The sequence below is a fragment of the Miniopterus schreibersii genome, assembly GCF_964146895.1.
Source record: "Miniopterus schreibersii genome assembly, chromosome: 3".
In the NCBI taxonomy this organism is placed as follows: Eukaryota; Metazoa; Chordata; class Mammalia; order Chiroptera; family Miniopteridae; genus Miniopterus; species Miniopterus schreibersii.
The window spans coordinates 55,171,056-55,192,314 of record NC_138103.1 but is presented as its reverse complement, the minus strand read 5'-3'; positions in this window follow the sequence as shown (position 1 = coordinate 55,192,314).

Below are 21,259 nucleotides of genomic sequence, written 5' to 3'. Positions count from 1 at the left end.
ATTAAACATTTGGATAGTTAATCAACACAGTTCAGCCCTTTTAACCTGCCATATGCAGTATACAAAAAAAAAGGAGAAAAAAGAAATGGCTGGAAAAGAAACCATGAGGAAATATTTTTCTTATTTTCAAACGTAACAGAGAAAGTATGTCTTTCCAGACAATAAGACTATTGTAAAATATTATAGTGTCCAATGTGGTCTTGAATTAAAAGTCACCTGGACTCCTCTGACTCTTTGCTTCATTTTTTCAACATTTTAAGTGGGTTAAAATCTCACACTCTTTGCAAGCATCAAGTTGTATTCTTTACTGTCAACTAAGTTTAGTCCATGCTTGATTCCCTCTTCAGATACAGTATTCCTGAGATCTAAAACAGACTTAACTGGAGCTCCCCATTTGGGACTCTCTGTTCATTTCTACCCCTAGATTTACCTTTCTTATCACATGTAACAATATTCTGATATCTTCTCCTCTTGTATCTATTCTCACCATCTCAGTGCCTCATTTCCTTTCTTAGGTAATCAAGGTATCTGAAATCCTCAGCTTGGCTTCTCTTTATTTCATTTCTTTTCTCTTTATTTCCTTTATTTCTGAATTATTTTTATAACTGAACAATTATAGTACTCCTTTAGGAGATCACCAATTCCTGCCATTCTCTCCTTCAGCTTCTTACCAGCTGGTAAGGAACATGGTTAATACCACTCACCTCATGTTCTGCCAAATGGATCTGTTTTGGATTTCAAATGATACCCTCAACTCAACATACATAATAATTCATGTACAACTGGGGTTAATTACACTAATTTACTTCACCTGTTTACTTTGATGAAGTGTTTCTAACATTTTACTTAACCCAGTTGTTCCCAAAGTTGTATTATAAGAATCAATCATAATATCCTAAGAATAAGATCTAGGAATGCGTAAGTCAACAAGCACCTTGGGAGATTCTCAGAATCAAGAAAGTTTAGGGCCCACTGATTTAATCTAGTCTTCATCCAATGTTTCATAAGGCCATAGACACTACACCTGATTTTTTAGACCACCTCCTTACACCACACACAAGAATAAACTCAAAATGGATTACAGACTTAAATTTTAAGACTTGAAACCATAAAAATCCTAGAAGAAAACATAAGCAGTAAAATCTCGGACATTTCTCTTAGCAATATTTTTCTGATATATCTCCTCAGGCAAAGGAAACAAAAGAAAAACAAATGAGACTACAAACTAACAAGTTTTTGCACAGCAAAGGAAACCATCAACAAAATGAAGGAACAACCCACTGAATGAGAGAACATATTCACCAATGATAAGTCTGAAAAGAGGTTAATACCAAATTTAAAAAGAACTCAAACAGCTCAACACAAAAACAAACAAACAATCCAATCAAAAAATGGGCAAAGGTCCTGAATAGACACTTCTCCAAAGAGTACATACAGATAACCAAAACACAAATGAAAAGATGCTCAGTGTCACTAATCATCAGAGAAATGCAAATGAAAACCACAGTGAGATATCACCTCACAACTGCTGGAATGGCTACCATCAATGATCAACAAACAAGTGTTGGTGAGAATGTGGAGAAAAGGAAACCCTTGTGCACTTTTGGTGAGAATGCAGGTTGCTGCAGCCACTATGGAAAATAGTATGGAGTTTCCTCAAAAAATTAAAAATAGAACTGCCTTATGACCCAGCAATTCTACTTCTGGGAATATATTCAAAGAACAGGAAACACTGAAGCAAAAGAATATATGCACCCCTATGTTCACTGCAGTGCTATTTACAATAGCCAAGATTTGGAAGCAGCCCAAGTCCCACCAGTAGTTGAGTAGATAGGAAAGCTATGAAATACTATTCGACAGTAAAAAAGAAGGAAATCTTATCATTTGCAACAGCATGCATTGGCCTAGAGGGTATTATGCTAAGTGAAAAAAGTCAGTCAGAGAAAGACAAACACCATATGATTTCAATTGTATGTGGAAACTAATGAACAAAATAAACAAAATAGAAACAGTCTCATAGATACAGAGAACAGACTGACAGCTTTCAGGGGAAAGGGTGGTTGGAGGACTGGGAGAAATTGGTGAAGGGATTAAACAAAAAAACACCTCATAGACATGAGTATGACGATTACCAGAAGGAAAGGGGAGTAGGGAAATGTAAAAGAGGTTAAGGGCAGGATAAATAGTAACAAAAAGAGACTTGACTTTGAGTGGTGAACACACAATACAATACATAGATGGTGAATTATAGAATTGTACATTTGAAACCTATATAAATTTATTCACCAGTGTAATCCAATTTTTTAATAAATTCAATTAAAAAATTTAAAAAGGGCCCTGGCCCATGTGGTTCAGTGGTTAGAGCATCGGCTTGCACAATGGAGGGTTGCAGGTTCGATTCCTGTGGTCAAGGGCAGGCACTTACCTAGGTTGCAGGATCGATCCCCAGCCCTGGTCAGGGAGTGTGCAGGAGGCAACCAATCAATGTGTCTCTCTCACGTTGTTGTTTCTCTCTTCTCTCTCTCTCTCTAGCTCTTCCCCTGCCCACTCCCTTCCACTCTCTCTAAAAATCAATGGAAAAAAGATATCTTTGGGTGAAGATTGCCAACAAGAAAATTTAAAAAGAATTTATTAAAATTTCACTTGCAAAAAGATTTTTATCCAATTAAATAGAGTTATTGAGCACCTTCTAAGTATAGTAATTTACATATATAATCTCATTCAACTTGCTGCTAAATTCGTTCTGACTTTTGTTTTTCTAAGGTCAAGATGTACACAATCATGTATGATTACATTACGTAGGTTGTAATGTCTATTTTGAGGGAAAACTTTCTCTCTCTTTCTGGTTTTGACAAAGCAAATTGCCATGTTGCTAGTCGTTGTATGGAAAGGGTCAAGCATCAAGAAGGAGAGGGCAGTCCTTCACCAACAAGCACTAAGAAACTAAGACCCTAGTCTGCTGGCCTGCAAAGAATTGAATGCCACCAACAATCATGTGAGCTTGGAAGCAGTTCCTTCCTCAGGCAAATCTCAGATAAAACCACAGCCCCACCAAAGCCTTGACTGCTTTGTGGGACCCTGAAGCAGAGAACTCAACTAAACTGTGCCCAGACTCCTAACTCACAAAAATTGTGAGATTAAAAAAAATATGTATTTTAATTGCTAAGTCTGTAGTGCTCTATTACATAGCAACAGGCAAGTAACACAGAGTACTTTAACTTTATAGTAATTGCTATTTTTAACTCCCATGCCCTTTGAAATTTGGTGATTCTGATATAATTACATAACTATCAAGTGCTACCATTCCAATTTACCATCCTGTTCATTATTACTACATTCCAAAGTGTACCATATGAAGTAGGTATTTTAACTACTTATGCAACAAAAATAACATCCATATGTATTTCTCATCTGCACTTATTCCAAAAGAAACACCTCATCATTCATAAGCTGGAACAGCACAAATGAGTTTGTTTTCAGAGATTTGAGTTTAATAAAATAAAGTAGACTCCCTGTTTATCAAATCAAGGAAAATAGGCTATTTTTTGTACACAAAAAAATGACATTGCAGATATGGATTATTGGGCTTTGTTGTTTTTAGAGTGCTTTCTGTATAATTCTTTCAAGTTCACCAGAAGCCTCTATGGGCCCTAAACCTATTTATGACCAATGGGTGTACATTTGTAAAAGTGTTGTCTGCAGATAAACCTTCAAAAAGTAACCAAGGCTCAAAGCAAAAACTATTGATACAACCAGGAAAAAATATTGTCATCATCTGTGTAGTACCTTAATTAACTTCCACCAAGGAAGGGGTAGTGGGGAAAGATAACATAAAATGCACGAACGCAGAAAACTTATGATCACAATGGACAGGCTCCTCAGTTTGCTAAAAATAGAGATCCCATTGTGTGGTGATTATATCCCTAAAGGTTTAGAATAAGATGAGAATATTTCTCAAAAATAGGTCAGTATTAACTGGAAAATATGATTCTAGTCTTTAAAAAAAAGTCTAGAAAATTAGTGGTGGGCATTAATTTCTTGTTATTTATGAAAGCACTTTGGGAACAGGGTCCGTTGAGTCTTACTCCCTTTTTATGGAAACAGACACCATTATTCAATTTTGTCCTATCTTTTTATTAATAGGTATAAAACACCCCAAGGGAGTTCCAAAGCTGTGCAGAAACCAGGAACAATATAATAATTCTACACCTATGTGCTTTCACGTGGCCTAGAAGTCCTCCAAACCACAGGGAGACCAAGCCAAGGCTCTTAGGCTGGTTCTGCCTTCTAAAGGGACAGCATGACAATATTACTTGAGCAGTGGTCTCTGAGCACAAAAATTTACCACAGCATCTCACATTTTTTTCTTTTAGAGTATTCTTATTTTGTGGTAAGAATGCCTACTATAGGTATTTCCTTTCAGATGCACAATTTTGTAGGAAGATAATAACATCCCAAACTGAACTTCTTAAAAATAATTTTTTAGACTATCTTCTAGGTTGAATGTGTGAGAAAATAGTGACTTATTGGATGAAGAAAAGGAAAACTAAATCCCAAAAAAAGGGAAACACAGAAATTACAGAGAAATATTTATAAAGAAAATTAGCCTGCTTTCACTCTGGACTGGCTAAAGACATAACAAAAGATATTACTCATTTTTAACCTTAAGACTCTTTGCTGAGGACAAGTCTTTGAAAAAACTGGATTCTTTTTATAGGGTTGGTCACAGATAACAATTTTAATGCTGATTGATGTTAAAGTCTATTACATTCTAAGGAATGACTAAAACTTGTGAGTAAAATCTCATGTAGAATATAAAGATTAAAATAGAATAATTCCCACTTAGCTAGGAGTTGAGAAGGCTTGGATCCTAGATTTTTTGCCAAATAAACTGGCTGACCTTATCTGCTACATGATGAATCCTCCCTGAAGATGAATTGGGACAAGATAAGCAGGCAGCCAACAATCTAGAATTGTGATTACAGAGAGATAATTTTACTGAACTACCAAAGCTCACTCAAGAAGATAAGAATTTGAACCTCTGTCTCAAGAAGTTACTATTTGAAATTTTAAGGATATCAATCTCCCTTTGAAGTAGGAAGAGTAAAAATAAATAAGTAGATGACAGTAGCATGGAAGGAGAAGAAAAGAGATTAAAAAAGGATAAGAGGGAAGAATGGAAATAATTTAGGAGAAATCCAAATTCTAAAGTATTTCTAAGTGTTAAGTTTTATTGGATAGTGATTATGTAGATTGCATTGAATGAAGCATTGTTGAGAATATCAAAGAATTATTAGCTGACTTGACATCTGAACCAAAGAAGCTGCAATTTGACTGGTGTGATATGAGACGGTAAGTAATTTTGCTGCTAAAACATATTAGCAGAACTGCAGTTATGCCACATGGTACAACCAGAAAGGAACACATCTTGATAAGATGCCTTTCTGTAATGGATGCTTCATCCTGGCCTGCAACTCCAGACTCCGAAATTTTGACCTATCTTTTGAGTCTACCTGAGCCATAATAATAATGAAATGTAAAAGGCTATTTATCTTGGGACTTGATTTTTAAAAATATTTTAAATAGGTTGGTTAAGGATGATCAATAAAATAATGATGAAATGAACACTCTGTACTTTGCTAAGTGGTTTGAGAAAACCACAAATAATATAGATTATTGTTTTGGTATTAATCAAAGAAGTACAACCTTAGCCATATATAATTTAGGGATGCATCTGCATGCTGGTTTTGTCCAAGGATTTTTCCCTTTTCATAGTCCTGTACCATCTTGCTCATTGATAGTTTTAAATAAGTCCACATATGAGAGCTGAGTAGGCCTACATCCCACATTGTTCCATGCTGTCTTTTGTTGGAATATTACTAGTCTCTGGTCTCACTCTCCAGGAACGAGCCAAGCTAGCGAGCAGGCCAATGTCAATATTTAATGGCTGAGTAAAATGAGAGGAAACTTCTCAAGTGCAAATCAGGAAAAGCAAAGCCTATGGTTATACCCAGGTGAGAACAGGGCAGCAAACATGGAAACAAATCTAAGGTGTCAGGGGGCAAGAGGAAGATTGCCTAGAAACATAAAACGAGGACAGGAGTATTGTAAGAAGTACAGAAATGTTGCCACCAAATGATTTGTTGTCACTGGCCCCTGGCCACATGGTGTAAGACATGGTGTAGCTCAATGGTTCATAACCCTGGTTGTGCTTTAGAACCGCCTGAGAGCTTTTAAAATCCCCAAGCCCAGGCACCACCCAAGACCCTTTTTGTCAGAATCTCTGGGAATTCAGACACAGGCAAGCAGTATTTTTAAAAATAGCTGATGTGATTACAATGTGTAGCCAATGCTAAGAACCACATAAGGCATACATAAGTGGATTGTTTTCTTTTATTGGAAATTAAAAAGCAAAAAAATTCCCAAGTCTTTGTGCCATTGTTTTAAGTTCCCACTTTAAACAGCTTTCAACATCTGGGGTTTTACGGCTCTTCTATCACTCTTAATCTGTTTCGTGAAACTTGAAAATGTTTATTGCCTCCAATGCACACTCTTCAATGCATGCTTGTTGTCTCTTTTCTAGGCACAGGTTGTCACTCTTTGTTTCTTTACACACTTTTTTTGCAGCATCAGGAAAAAGCATAAATGCAAACCAGTGTTTTGGTAAAAAGACAACATCTATATGGAACATTATCTCCAAAAACATCTCTGAATAAGCCTTGACTTAGCCCCAATGTCACTTTCTACATTGACTAATCAAACATCTTCCCTGACAGCAGCCAACCAGTATTAGATTGTTCAATCATTTTAACAACTATAGGTGGGTGTTCAATAACAAAGTCACATGGAAACAAGTGGACTATAAGTGGCATAAACTATACGCATAATTTGTGAATGAAACAAAACTGAAGGATGATCAGAAGAAAAGCAATTGGGAAGGGAGGATCATGAACTATACCTAAAGTAAGCAACAAATCTAGGTTATTTGACAAAGCAAGAACAAGTTATTGGCAATGAACATTAAGTAGGCCACCCTTTGGTCTCAATTTCCCATGTTCAGGAACCATAAGTTATTCCCTTTTTCTCTTACAGCTCTTTAGTTCTTGCCTTTATTGAACAGTCTCCAATCTGTTTATATTGTCCTTAAATTAAATCATAAAGCATCAAAACACTTCATAATCCTGTGTATTATGTCATTTACATACTCTAGTATCGTATGTGATTCTCTCCAGAGAACTTGTATTTCCCAGGTTAGTTGTTTTTAGCGCATTTCATGTTTGTCTACCCGTGTCCCTCTTTCTCTCATTCTGCCAATCACTCATACCTCATTTGTGAAGCTATTCAATGGATATAAACCTGATCATTAATGACTCCTCTACTGAGATGACTTTTCAAGGTCATCTTGAATTATAAATAGATCTTCCAAGGGTCATGTTACCTCTCCCAACTTAGAGTTTTCCATGAAACTTTATGAGCATGTTCCATATTTTATCATCCAAGTCACTGATAAAATGTTAAATATTACCACCCCAGACAGACCCTGCAGAACATCATTTGATGTGTCCTTTTAGGTTGCCTCTGAAACATTAATAACCTCTCATTTAATATGATCCTTGAACCAGTCTGTACCCAACTAAGAGCCAGAGCTGTATTTCCCTAGATTAATAGTGCTATTTTAAATCTATATGCTACAATCTTGACGAAGGAATTTTGTACTCTTCTATCCTCTCTCACAGAAATAAAAAAAGATTTTTTAATTTTAGCAGCTTAAAACTGACCAGTCAACATATGCCAAACAATAACCCAGGGTAATTTAGCACTGTTCATAAATGTGATATTTTCAGAAAGCCATAAAAAAGAACTCCCCATTAATAACTCTGACTATAAAGGTTCATCATGGGCTACTATTCTCACCTCTTTGAACTTAATGACAACTCAAGTCAATGCCTTCCTTTTTTTCCTTTGTTGCAGCTGCTATTGGGTTGGGAAAGACTGTTGTTGGAAAGGACTGTTGTCCAGGCTCCAAGAAGTCCAGACAAGGTCTCCAGAGACTCTATTTTTCCTCCAGATCCTTTTACTGACATTAATGATGAAGCAGCTTTGTCTGTGTCTCTGCCTTGGTTAGCAATGCCTTAGTGACAGGGCAGCTCCAGATGCATTAGATCAGCAGCTGATGCCATCATGCGAACGTCTAACACTTACTTTAGGTAGGTGACACTTCTTAATATTCAATCCTGTCTTCACAATGTCGACTTGTCCCACCACACACGGTGTTCTTTTTAGCATTATTATTGGGATTGTTAATATTTTTGCTTGTGATTTCTCTAAAGGGCATATTTTTTTAAAAAAACACAATTATTTATAACCTTTAATGCCAGGAGAGCAGTATAGTATGCCTGGAAGAATATGCATCACAGAGTTATTGTTTAGAAATGGTAATTAATTTTACAGTCAACAGTAGTGTGACACACTGTCTCTGACTAGACGTCCATTGTGGCTTTCTGCCAGTCCTTTGTAAGAATATTAATTGACGTCCAGCACTAAGCAGCCTCTTTGCTGTGTTTTTGAATGAAACAACAAGCTTCAAATTAAATACCTTCTAAACTAGCATGTTAAATATCAGGTTTTGTATCTTGATGTCACCAAAATACAGTTGGTTTATATCTTTATTTTTCCCCTTTTTCCCCCAGTTTTATTCCCAAATAAAAATTGTATATATTTAAGGTGTGTAATGTAGTGTTTTGTCACTTCTCTTTCTTTGCTGTTTCTTTTTTATTTTCTCTCCTACCTTCTTGACTCTAAAACACGCTCCCCCCATAATTTTCCTTCCATTAATTTTAACTCACTGCTTTTCTTTCAACTTCTTATAACATGTGGTTGTGGGAAATCTTCTGCAACAAATACTTTGTGTCTCCAATATTCCTGAACATTTATTCCTAGGTTGCTCACTCTCTCTTTCCAAGGTTTCCCAAGTAACAATACTCAACAATTTTATTAATATCATGGATAATGTGCTCATTAACATGCCAAGGATGCCAGATTAGTTTGAATGGCCAGCATTAAAAGAGAAAAAGGAAGAAAAAAAAGATTAAAATTCAAAATGACCTTGACAAATTAGAGAACTGGACCCATAAACAGGATTTAGTTTCATGGGAGAAAGTACATGATCATTTATGATAAGAGGAAAAGAACACTGCACAAATAAAGGAGAGTGAGAATGGTTAGCAAAAAAGGAGGGTGGAGTGGAGGAAGGGGCCAGCTTCTATGTAACAGCAATCGCAGAGATGATAAATTAGTTATAAAGAACCCAAGATGCCAGGATGTAAAATTAAAAAGTCACATGGCTATGTAAAAAAAACATAATCTCTAGTTTATTAGATTTCTGTTAGGTTGTTTTTTCTCATATATATGATACTTAGATATTCACAGCTATGATGATAAGACAGCTGGAAAAAATGAGAGAGAAAAAATAATGCTTGAAAATGCAAAGTCATAGGTACAGGTATATATCCTCTCCACATTCACACAAAAATCATGTGATGAGATTCGTAATATACTCATTCCCTGTTTCAGAGCAAGCAGAGCAGTCTTCTTAATCTATATGGTTTGCAGAGGATTGTTATGAATTAAATTATTACTATATCATTTGAATGCATTATTCACATAATAAATATAATTTTACATCTGGCTGTGGCTATGAGTACCTTTCTTTATCTCCCCCCCTCCCCTGCTCTTTATACAGCAATGGGAGACTTTCTTCATTTAAAATCTTACAGGAAATCTCCATATTCAAAAAGAGAAAAAATGGGACAGAGCCTGGAGCACAGCCAGCACAGTCCTCTCTCCCCCATCAGGAAAACACTGAGCCAAACTGAGGTCAGGAATAAAGATGGGCTTCCTGAGGTCAGAATCAGTGCCAACAACATTATTTGAGCCCAAACCTGTGGTGTACCAGTTCAGGGCTCTTCCCACTGAACTATACTGCCTCCTGAAAAACAGGTCTTATTTTAAGGCGTTTTTGCTTATCCAGATTTGTTTTAGTTCCCCATTTTATGTAGTCTTTTAAATTTCTTTTATCATGTTCTCTCACTTATTTCCCAAAAGCCATTTGTTATGTAACAGATACATATGTGTTCCTGTTTATAAATATTCTACAGTGAGTAAGAAAATATGGGGAAATGAGGGGGAAAGGGACTATGATCCTCAAACCCTCAAACTGCAAATGTTGGGAATGTGCCCTGCGTCCTGGGGGCAAAGGTCACAAAGAGAGACCCTCAGTTGGAATGCAGAATGTGATCCTGTATCATAGGATTTCATACCGCCTGTTTTCCCCTCCATTTTCAGTTTTTCCAGAATCTGGGTGTTTGGTGTCACAGAGAATCACCTGGGGAAAATCAGTAGGGCACCTATAACTCTGTGATGATATTACAGTAAGCAAGAAGCTCACAATCCAATTCATTACCAGGGAATTGAATCCAGGGAACATGACTTCATTAAAAAGTATGACTTTATAAATAACTACACATAAACAGACTGCTTTGCCTTAGAGACTAATATATTTCAAAATTATTATCTACTTAAAATATTTACCTAAAAGAATTCACAATTAGCTTTCAATATTTAAACACTACATTAGAAATGGAATGTTTATAAATATCAGAAATAAAAGCCACTTCATTACAGCATGAACATATGCTAACACACCACATCCTGGCTTTTGAATTTCATACTGATACAGTTTACTATATCTGTTTCTGTCTTTTTTTTTTTTTTTCTTAACTGACATAAGGGTTTAGATAATAGCTAATATAAATTTATGAAATGTCAAATTTAGAAGATAGTGTTTAAACATTTGTCTTTGGGAGAGTATTGTTAAATTTAACTTTTATTAACTCAGAAAAATCAAAGAGAAATATGGTGATGCTAGTGAACCTTTGAAAATCTTTTATTTTATCACTTTTAATGCATGTTTAATATTTAACATTCATCTTATTACAGACAGGAATTGTGAAATGCTTGTGCTGTCTCTAAACAGTTTTAAAGTTCAATGCACAGTCACAATTCAGAGGGGAGATTTCACACAGTTATGGAAAATAAGCCATTTTTGCAGTAAAGTTGCAAAGTGTGAAAGAATTCTTGTTTTATCTGCCTTACTTATCATGTTTATGAGTTATTTTGCCTGGAAGTAAATTGACAAGTTGTCAATGAACAATAGACAGTGCCCCAGCTAGGCTTTTCACAGGTTCAGATGCCTTTGGGCAAAGGGGCTAAATCTGTAGCTGCAATCTAGCATATGGAGCACTGAAAAAAGTGGCAACGGGGTGAGAGACATTCCCTGTGAAATGCATGCGGTCGTTGCTCTCTAACCAATCTGCTCGGACCACTGTACATTATGAATTCATGTCCCATCGCCTTGCTGTCCGGGAATAGGATTGCTTACCTCCATATAACAACTAATTTCTGTTTTATCCCCAGTGCATTTTGGTCCATTTTGTCACCCTGTACCATTTTATTCCTCCAGACAATTATTATTAAATATTCATCTTTAATAATAAAAAGCCACTTCCTCATTTTAGGTGACTCTCTGTTGGAAACTTCTCACACAATCTCATAGGAAGGAAAACAATCTCAGAGTCTCTTTTCTCTGTGGTTCGGGGTTGACCTTAACTTCCATCTCTGGCCACCGCGTATTAGAATTACCTTGCTATAACATTTCATGCCTTTTTCTCCCATCTCAATTTTCTAGAAAGCTATTTTGAGCCTATTTCATGATAACCCATACAGCTGAATAAATTACTGGAGAGCTAAGTGGCCTTTCAATAGATGGCACTCTTTGTTCTGAATCAGCCTGAATAATGTTTCGCTACTTCACTCACTGGCCAGTTGTTCTTTGAAGCTCCTACCCGCCAAGTATACCACTCTGCAGGATATAGGTAGGTGTATGATTTGAAGTAAAACCTAGGGCTGAGATTTCTAACCCCACAGAAACCAGGAGGACCACAAAAGACACAGCTTCACCAGTAAGAGTTTTTAGAAAAACAGCTGGGGTTTGAGTAAAAGGATAACCAGGTCCAGTGCTGTTGGGGATGGATGGAGTCAGAGAGTCAAGAGTTTGAATGTAGAGATAGGAACAGAGAAAGTGCATGTCAGGAAGAAGCAGTGTGGTAGATGACTGGGAATTTATTATGAAGCCTAAAGGTGATCACTACTGACCATTATGGACCACCAGCACATGATGCATGGGGGGAACAGGCTGGAGGCCAAAGACAAGCAGGAGTATATTTCTACCCCTTATTGGCTTCCAGATTACCACACTCCACTTCTGTGCCCTATCTCCACATTCACTGACAATTTGGGCACTTGGTTTGGCATTCTTTCCTGACTCCAGGCATCATCTTGAGTCGCTTCCACACCAAGTAGATAATCCCTTCATTATCTGGAACCCTTCTCCTGAGACCTACTCCAGGTTCCGTCTCCATTCCACTTCAACAGCTCAATGTCTTGGCTACACCCTGGACCTTGTCACCACTTCTCATGGGATCTCCTACTTTTTCCACGGTGTTATTACCTCTCCTGCTATTGTATTAAAATTCACTCTTCAAACTCAGTAAGCTCTCCCACAATTCAAGTCCTGCCTATGTTTGTGCCCAACTCCACCTACCTTCCTTACTGTTTATAATTTTAATGAAAATATTACCCAAACCCCCTCTGCATATAAAATATAGTGGAAAAGAATAGCTTCCTGGAATCAGAGACATGGGTTCAAACACTGGCTTTTGTCCCTTTGGAAAAAGCTGCTGTGCCTCACTTTGGTCACCTATAAATTGGACCCTACATCTAACAAATACTCTGTTTATTGAGAAATTCTATCTCCAGCGACTGCTGATGTAATGAGATAACACGTTAAGTTCTCTTCTGTCCGTTCTGCTTCCCTTATTCTTAGGCTAAAGCCACCCTGCAAATCCCTAATCAGGAATTAGCATTTACACCCATTTTTATTTGCTCTTGCTCTTATGCTGGTGAAGGTACCCGGGAAATATCTCATGACTAAACTGTTAATCTTGCAAATTTAAGAACTCCTAATTCTCCAACACTACCCACAGTAACTGTATCTTTACTTGACTCCCTTTCCTAATCCTCACACGTGCCGATCCAATCCCTGCCCATTCTCTCCAAGCCGCCAACCCTCTCGAAGAGGATGGGTAAGCTGCTTCCTCTTCAGCACAGGTGAAGTCCACTGAGCATCAAGTATCTCAACATCCCCCCCTTTCCCTTGCAATACATATCTATCATTATCCACCTTCACTCTTCCACCTTTTTGGGAAGTGGTACCTTATTCCTTTCAAAGGCTAACTCTTCTGCCTACATCCTTTGTACCATAAAGCATTTCTATCTCTGCAGAGTTGCCATACAGAACTCATAAATATTTTAAGATGCCTTATTGCTCTATGGGACCAATTTTAATGACAAAATATTTTAAAAAATAAAAACTTTATCTCTCCTCCTCTGTAACTTAAACTTTACATGACCTTTGCTTTCAACATCTGCCCTTTGTCAGTTTTTGCAACAATTTATAGGAATTGTGATTTATATTTTATTTCTTCCCCTTATCTTGCCTTTGGAGGTTGGTGCTAACAAACGGGAAAGTGGTCAGGAGGGAGGAAGATACCAAGCAAGGGAGGAAAGAGTTTGTCAAGAAAAACCTATAATACGCAATATGTAAGCCAGATAAGGAAAAGTTGAATGTTAATCTCTTTGAAAACAGATATACTCTAGGATGATGTCAAAATTGATTAAGACAGACAAGTAAGATTATAAAAATATAATTGTTTAAATTCTATTTCCCCATTAAAGTAGTGTTATCCAAGGGATTACCAAAGTACTACAACACTTATTTATGCTTTACGTCTGAAATACAAAAATGAATAACATAACTTTATCTTAGCCTTGAAAAGGCTCCAGAAACCCACATGCAGGGAGCAGCTCCTTCTGAGGTGTTCTCTGTGTTCACTTAAACAAAAGTACCTTTCCAGAAGTGCCAACGGGGAAAAGGCTACTGCCCAGGTGTCTACGGTTTTATCTCCATCATATTGATATACTTATTTTTATGCTTGTCTTACTTACTATTTTTTTCTCCTCTTGTCCAAATATCCCATTCATGTTTTATTTGTGTTTGTTTTACTTCTCCATCTCCTCTTTCCTTCTCATTTTAACCCCACTTTCCTGTTTGCCTTCCTTGACTCCAAAAAGGAGGAAGTTAAGTGGGATCATATGACTGACTTTCTAATTTTACAAATGAAGAAATTTAGAGCTAAAAGGTTAAGTAACTTACCCAACATCTCATAGCAGTTGGAAGCAGAACCCCAAGGTTAAATTAAAAGTCTCTTGAATAACCCTTGACTCTTTCCATCACACCCTTAATCTCTGCCAAACTGGCTTTCAGACATTTCAGGCATAATGAAAATAAAAGCAGTGAAGGGCTGCAATAGTGGATATATATGTGTCTCAGACATGTTTGGTGAGTGCAATGAGCTCCTGATTTGCCCATGCTTTCCTGTCATGAAAAGATGCCATAGACCTAGCCAAGCACCTTTGCTGTGCTCCTGCTTGCTTATAACTGCCTCTTTATCAGCACCTCTGCTCCCACCCCTCACTGCTGTACACCTGCACATATGTACCCTTCTCAACACCCTGTTGAATGCCACAAACTGCCCTGCTTCCCTCACTCCCCTGCTCTCCCTATTTTCCATAGCATTTATCACCTTGCAATATACCATATAAATTATGTAATTATTATGGCTAGTGTTCTATTGTTCACTGTCTGTCTCTCTTTGAGGCTATATAAGCTCCATGATGGCAGTGATCTTTTTCTCTTTTATTTATCAGGATATTCCAAGCACCTAGAACAGTGCCTATTGCATTGTAGGTACTCAATATTTGTTAAATGAATATATTGAATGAATGAGCCAGAATGGTTGGCACATATAACACTTCTTCTTCATGTTCTTAGAGATCTGAGGGTGTGATCATAACCAAAATAAATTTATTATGCCAAATAATTAAGTTGTCCAACTTGCCTGCTCTGCTTCTGTAGTGTGTGTGTGTGTGTGTGTGTGTGTGTGTGTGTGTGTGTGCGCGAGCACATGTAAGAGAGAGAGGTTCAGAAGAGGGAGGGAGATAGCTGAACAAAGATGTTAATAAAGCATTTATATTTAAAATTGGGCAATTTATAAATGATATATTTTTAAAGTTTAAGTCATGAAAATTGAGGGTTTAGGTGCAACAATTTTTAGTTCTTCCTGTTGGGACTTCTGGTACCAATTTATCAAATCTCTCTTCAGAAATAATTGAGATTTCACAGGTAGAAATAAAAAGATCGTATTTGATTTATTTTTATTGCTGGTAAAAATATGTTGGAAAACAGTCTGGAACTAAGTATAATTGGGCTTCCTACTTGTAAAACCCTGTGCCAAAATGTCCCATATAGTCAGTCACAGGAAGAACAGCCAGACAACTGCTAACCTCCTTTTGTAGAGTGGGTCCTCCGAACTGGCCTCTCCAAAGCAGAAGAAAAGAAGCCGTGTCACTGGCAGGAAGATTTGAGAGGAAACCAACAGGCAGAGGTGCACGTGCTCAGTGATCTTTTCCTCCAACTCTGTGAGAGAGGGTGACTGCAAGCTTCCTTCCAAATACTTTCAAGAGGGCAAAAGTTCCTATTTAATGAACCATAAATTCCTGAAGGTTCCTATGACATTTCACTAGGTCAGAACTATTTTTAAAAAGGTTCTATAAACATAAGGTGCCAAGATTATTTCTACAGTTGACCCCAGGACATGTCTATGCTGACTTTATGATCCCCCCTCTTCAAAGGAGGAAACTAGAGCCAGAAAGCATCTCTTTAAGAGACACTGAAACAACCCACTCAGGCCCACTCAGTCACTTATGTATCTGGAGAAAGTATAGATAACACTCCCTTCCATAAATTACAGAAAATAAAGGTAAAAAACAATCATGACATTGTATCTAAGAGAAAAACAAATATCACATGTAATAGGTGCAGAATTATAAATGGTAAAGCACAGCTAAGGGATGAAAACAGAAGTCTCTTTATGAAATAGTTTGCAATCATCAAGATTCCCTCTTTTCTTCCAGAACAACCCTTCAAATATCAGCAAAATTTCTTGACCATGGCATCTTTGTCACTTTTATGAGATTATGAGAAGACATGTAGTTTGTTGGAGTCCAAGAATTCTGACAACTGTAGTGCTCCCTGAAGTCTTCTGAACATCAGCCTCCATCCTAGGACCTAGGATTTCTGTGTTAATTGACTTATGGTTCCAACTCATGGATAACACTATTCTTTAGTAGGGAGCCACAAGAAACCCCTTATTCTCTAGAATTCTGGGGATCAAAACAGATCCAGTATCACAAGGTGAAATGTCTGTGGCTTAAACAAAAAAGATGACATATTCGTTTCAAAAAAGCCCATTACTATTTTATGTTCTAAAATATGCATTTATACAGATATGGTAGGCTGAATAATGACCCCCAAAATGTCTGTGTCCTAATACCTGGAACCTGTAAATATGTCACCTTACATAGTGAAAGGAACTTTGCAGGTAGGATTAAATCTAGTATCTTGAAATGGTAAGATTATACTGGATTATTTGGGTGGGTTCAGTTTAATCACAAGGGTCAGAAAGAGGAGAAAGTGATGTAACTACAGAATCAGAGACTGAGGTGATGCTGCCATGAGCCAACAAATGCTAACAGCCTCTATAAACTGAAAGAGGGAAAGAATAAATTATCCCCTGGAGCCTCAAGAAGGAACTAGCCCTGCTAACACCTTGATTTTAGACTTCTGATCTCCATATGTATGAGATTAATTTGTGTTGTTTTCTTTAATTTTTATGTATTAATTTGAGAGAGAGAGAAACATTGATTTTGTTCCACTTATTTATGCATTCATTGGTTGATTCTTGTATGTGCCCTGACTGGGGATTGAGCCTGCAAACTTGGCAACATATCAGGACAACACTGAAACCAACTGAGCTACCTGGCCAGGGCCAAAGTTGTGTTGTTTTAAGCTACTAATTTCATAGTGCTCTGTTATTGAATTCAGCAGTTACGAGAAGGCCTCAAGTTCTTGATTTGTGTTTTGTATAACAGTCTGGATTGTTGAGAGAAGAAATGCACAAATAAAGCTATGTCTAGAATGTCCTAGCCTTAATTCACCAATTAAAACACCGGCATACCTGAGTGTCTCAAACCCTTCCCAGTGATTCATTTTTGAAAAGGAAACCCTCTGAAATGTCCACTTTAAAGCTTGTTACATTAGTAAGGTCCACATTAATGTCCATATCTGATCCTAATTTAAAGACATCTTGTTTGTTTAGATCTCAATTTCATACATGTGTCTTTTTCCTTAGAAGAAAGGCATATATGAATAGTCCTCAAGTATACTAAAGTAATGGCATAAATATTGCTTTTCTGTCATTCAATTGAGTTACTCTAACCATGACAAAAACTCTGTTCTACACGTGTGATGAAATTCTTTGCACAGAAGGAGAGTTACATAGGCCTTGTTAACTTGAAGAATGAAGACAACAGCTATTGCAAATCTCCTTCTGAGAAAATAATTTGGATTTATTCAACCATTATGGTTTCATTGCAGTTAAAATTGATTGCAATTCTGCATACATGAACAAGTACTGCTAATATTGCAGTGTCTTGGACCATGAGGTTGGACATGACCATCATGTAAATAATTAAGAATGCCTCATACCACAGTGACTCAACTTCTTTTTATGGTGGTCTTTGCTATGGTGACTATGTATATGTGCTTGAATACACACAGATATTATTGTAGCCCTCTTTCTTCTAAGAATAAACAGGGATTAAAACAATTGAACTTATTTGATAGTTTTCTGTAATACACATTCCCTGTGCTTTGCGGACCCTTTTTCCAAAAATTCCTGTCTTTGCATCTATATTATTAGGAGCAGCTCTTCTAATTTATGTTACATGTACTATGCCATCTTACTATCTACAGCTTTTGTTGGGGCTACTATAAATTTCTAATTGGGTTCAATTAAGAGGTACTATAGGAGAACTTCATCATGAGCTCCAGATAACAGACCATTCTACAAATTATCTAAGATATTCCTAGCATGGCAGAAATGAGAGAGATCAGGTAGCAGGAATGTCCACATCTAGCACATGTACATATCTGAACAGTGAATATAATTGTGTAATAATTTTATCCCATTTTTTAGTTCAAGTTAAGATACATTGAGAGCTCCTAGCAGAGTTTGTGTTTGAACACTACAGATAATCAGGACCTCAGTGTGGTGGTTAAGAGATTTTGATGAAAACTCTTTAGTTGTATGCATGTCAGTAAGCATTTGGATTGGAATCAGTCTCCTCAGTCATGTATCCATTCAGTGAATTTACCGGTAATGCATGTCTTATTCTTGTTTTAAATGGAATTCCTTTTTTTCAACAGGTATGGGTAAGAGCAAAACAGTCAGAAAATGAACATAAATCTAACAGTTACCTACTACATAAAATTAATTATAGGTTTAGAAGGGCCTCAGAATGTAGGAATTAAAAGTGTTCCATGGGATCTAATACATTTTGGGCTTAATTCTGGCTTGCCAGAATTTATTTTTATTGCTGGTAAAAATATGTTGGAAAATAGTCTGGAACTAAGTATAATTGGGCTACTAATCATGTGACTCTAGGAAAGTTACTTACATCTGTGTTTCTCATCTGTAAAATGGAGATAAAAACATATAATGTATAGGATTTTAAGGATTATATACACTTAAATTAATATATCTAAACAGCTTAGCATTGTGCCTTCCACATAGAGAGCACTCAAAAAATAAAAACTATTACAATTTACAATGTTATTAATAATAACATTTAAAAATATTATTAAGTCTACTGGATTGGCTTTTAACCAAATTAAAAATTTTATTTTTGTTACTTAATGAAAAGTCTAGATATAGGGGGATGAGGGCCAGTGTAGTGGTTGCGACATTATCAATGTCTCAGGCTCTTATCTTTCTCCTCAAGTGCCCCTAGGATATGGCTCTTGCCCTCACGATTGTAAGATGGCTCAAGCTTCCTCCCTGACTGTCTTCCAATATCATGTCATTTCAGGGTAGAAGAACAAAAAGGCCTGTTACAGTTAAATCCACCTCTCTTTTAAAGAGTTTAACAAAAAGCTCCACCCAATGACTTCTGCTTATATCTTATTGGCCAGTACTATGTCACACATCCAGCTTCTGCTTCAAAGAAGCCTGGGGAAAATATCTTCAAAGAAGGTTGGGAAAAAGTCAAAGAACATTTGAACTGAGCATATTCCTATCACCAGCAAAATCAGGATTCCATTAGTAAAATGGGGGAAGTAAATGAACATTGGATAGGCAATCAATAATCACTGCTGTATTATTTTGATAACTTCATGTCATGGAACCAGAGGAATCCAGATGTAACTAAACTAACAGAGAGCCAAAGACCCTTCATGTAGTTAACACTCTTTTCCTTGACTTTTCTCTAACCGCAGACAGACCATTTTTCACATTTTTGTGGTTTTCTTGCTAATTGTTCCACCTCTTCTAAGGGACTCTTCCAATATAGAAGCCCATTAACATTGAACAGTAAGGTTCAGTCATGGCTCGCTTTGGGTTCTTCTGAAGAATTTTAGTTATCTAATGTCTTACTTTGTGTGACTCTGGGTTCATTGCTTTTGGTAAAATATCCCCATTCAAATGTCCTTAATGAAATGTGTCTAAGCCAGTTTTTACTGTATTCTTTTTCTACCAGGCTGTCATCACCAACTTTCCCATTAAAACAAATAACATTTTTATTTCTTAAATGTTGTAGTCTTTCTAACTCTGTTTTTTAAAATCTTTTACATTTAGCTGCCCACCAAGTCCATTACCTCAGTTTCATTCTAGACCCCTTCTTTTCCTTCTCTTCTACCCCAATATCAAATGAATTGCCTAGACAATCAACTTTTTTTATCCACCAGCCTAACCCAGGCTACCATAATATTTTGTCAAGAATACTATATTGCCACCTCTTTAGCTTCCTTCTTTGAGTCTTGCTCACCTCCAATCTATTCTCCACACTCAGACAGGGCAATCTTCCTAAAATGCAAACTTGATCAAAATGGCTGCTTAAATCTCTCCAAAGCTCTCGTAGATAAAGTCCAAACTTTACTACATGACATAAAAAGCCTTCGCAGTCTCCATTCTCCCATCCACAACTTCTTCCTTTAAATTCCAGTTACATGAGCTTTTTAAAAACTCCTTCCAAACCCCTATGTCCCTTTACTTTATAGTGATTTCATATTTCATTTCTTCTACTGGGAATATTTCTCTCCTTTTTTCCTCCATTCTTGCTTAACAAACACTCATCCTTTGAGATCCAGCTTTTACGTCACTATCTTCAGGAAGCCAGTGGTGAAGACTATAACCCAGACCTAACCTGATTCAACCTGAATGGTTGTTACTTCTTCCCAGCCTGGTTTCTTACATTCAGTTTTCCTACATCAAATAAACAAGTCATACCTTACTATTATTTTGATGACTACATATTCGTAACCTTCAGTATTATCAAATTTGTATCCCAAAAGTGGGAGCAAATTTTTATTCACAGAGGTCAAAATGCTCATTGTTAATTAGGAAATTTCCCCATATAATATTTCCAAATTTGTCTGATCCAAGCAGGAAAACCTGATACTATTTATCATAGAGCTCAAATCTTCTCATTTCTGGATCTTCTAGCATTTTATATGTGTACCTTGGGATGTCTTTTCCCACCCTCCTATCCTCACACACTCCCCTTTGTTCTGATGCTTTATAAGGCTTCCTTCTCCACAAAACTGTCTTATTCAAGCTCCTAGGATAAGCTATGACAATCATTTCAGCACCAAGAGTAATGTGAAATAGTAGTTGACTACATTTATATATTTATTTTTTTACTTTCCTACTATAACTTGTGAAGAGGGTTTCCTCCCTCACTAAAACTCTTTATAAGAAAAGATCTTACCTTTTAAATACTTTATAATATAAAATACTTACTACTAAGGAGATGAGCAATACTAATGTTTAAAATAATGTTCTGTTGAAATCCCATTTAAAATTAATAATATGCCATATATCTGCACCACTGAGAATATTGTTGTTTTAATATGATTTGGGGGTTTTTAGCTATTAGAAATGTCAAACTTGTTTCTTAAGAAAAA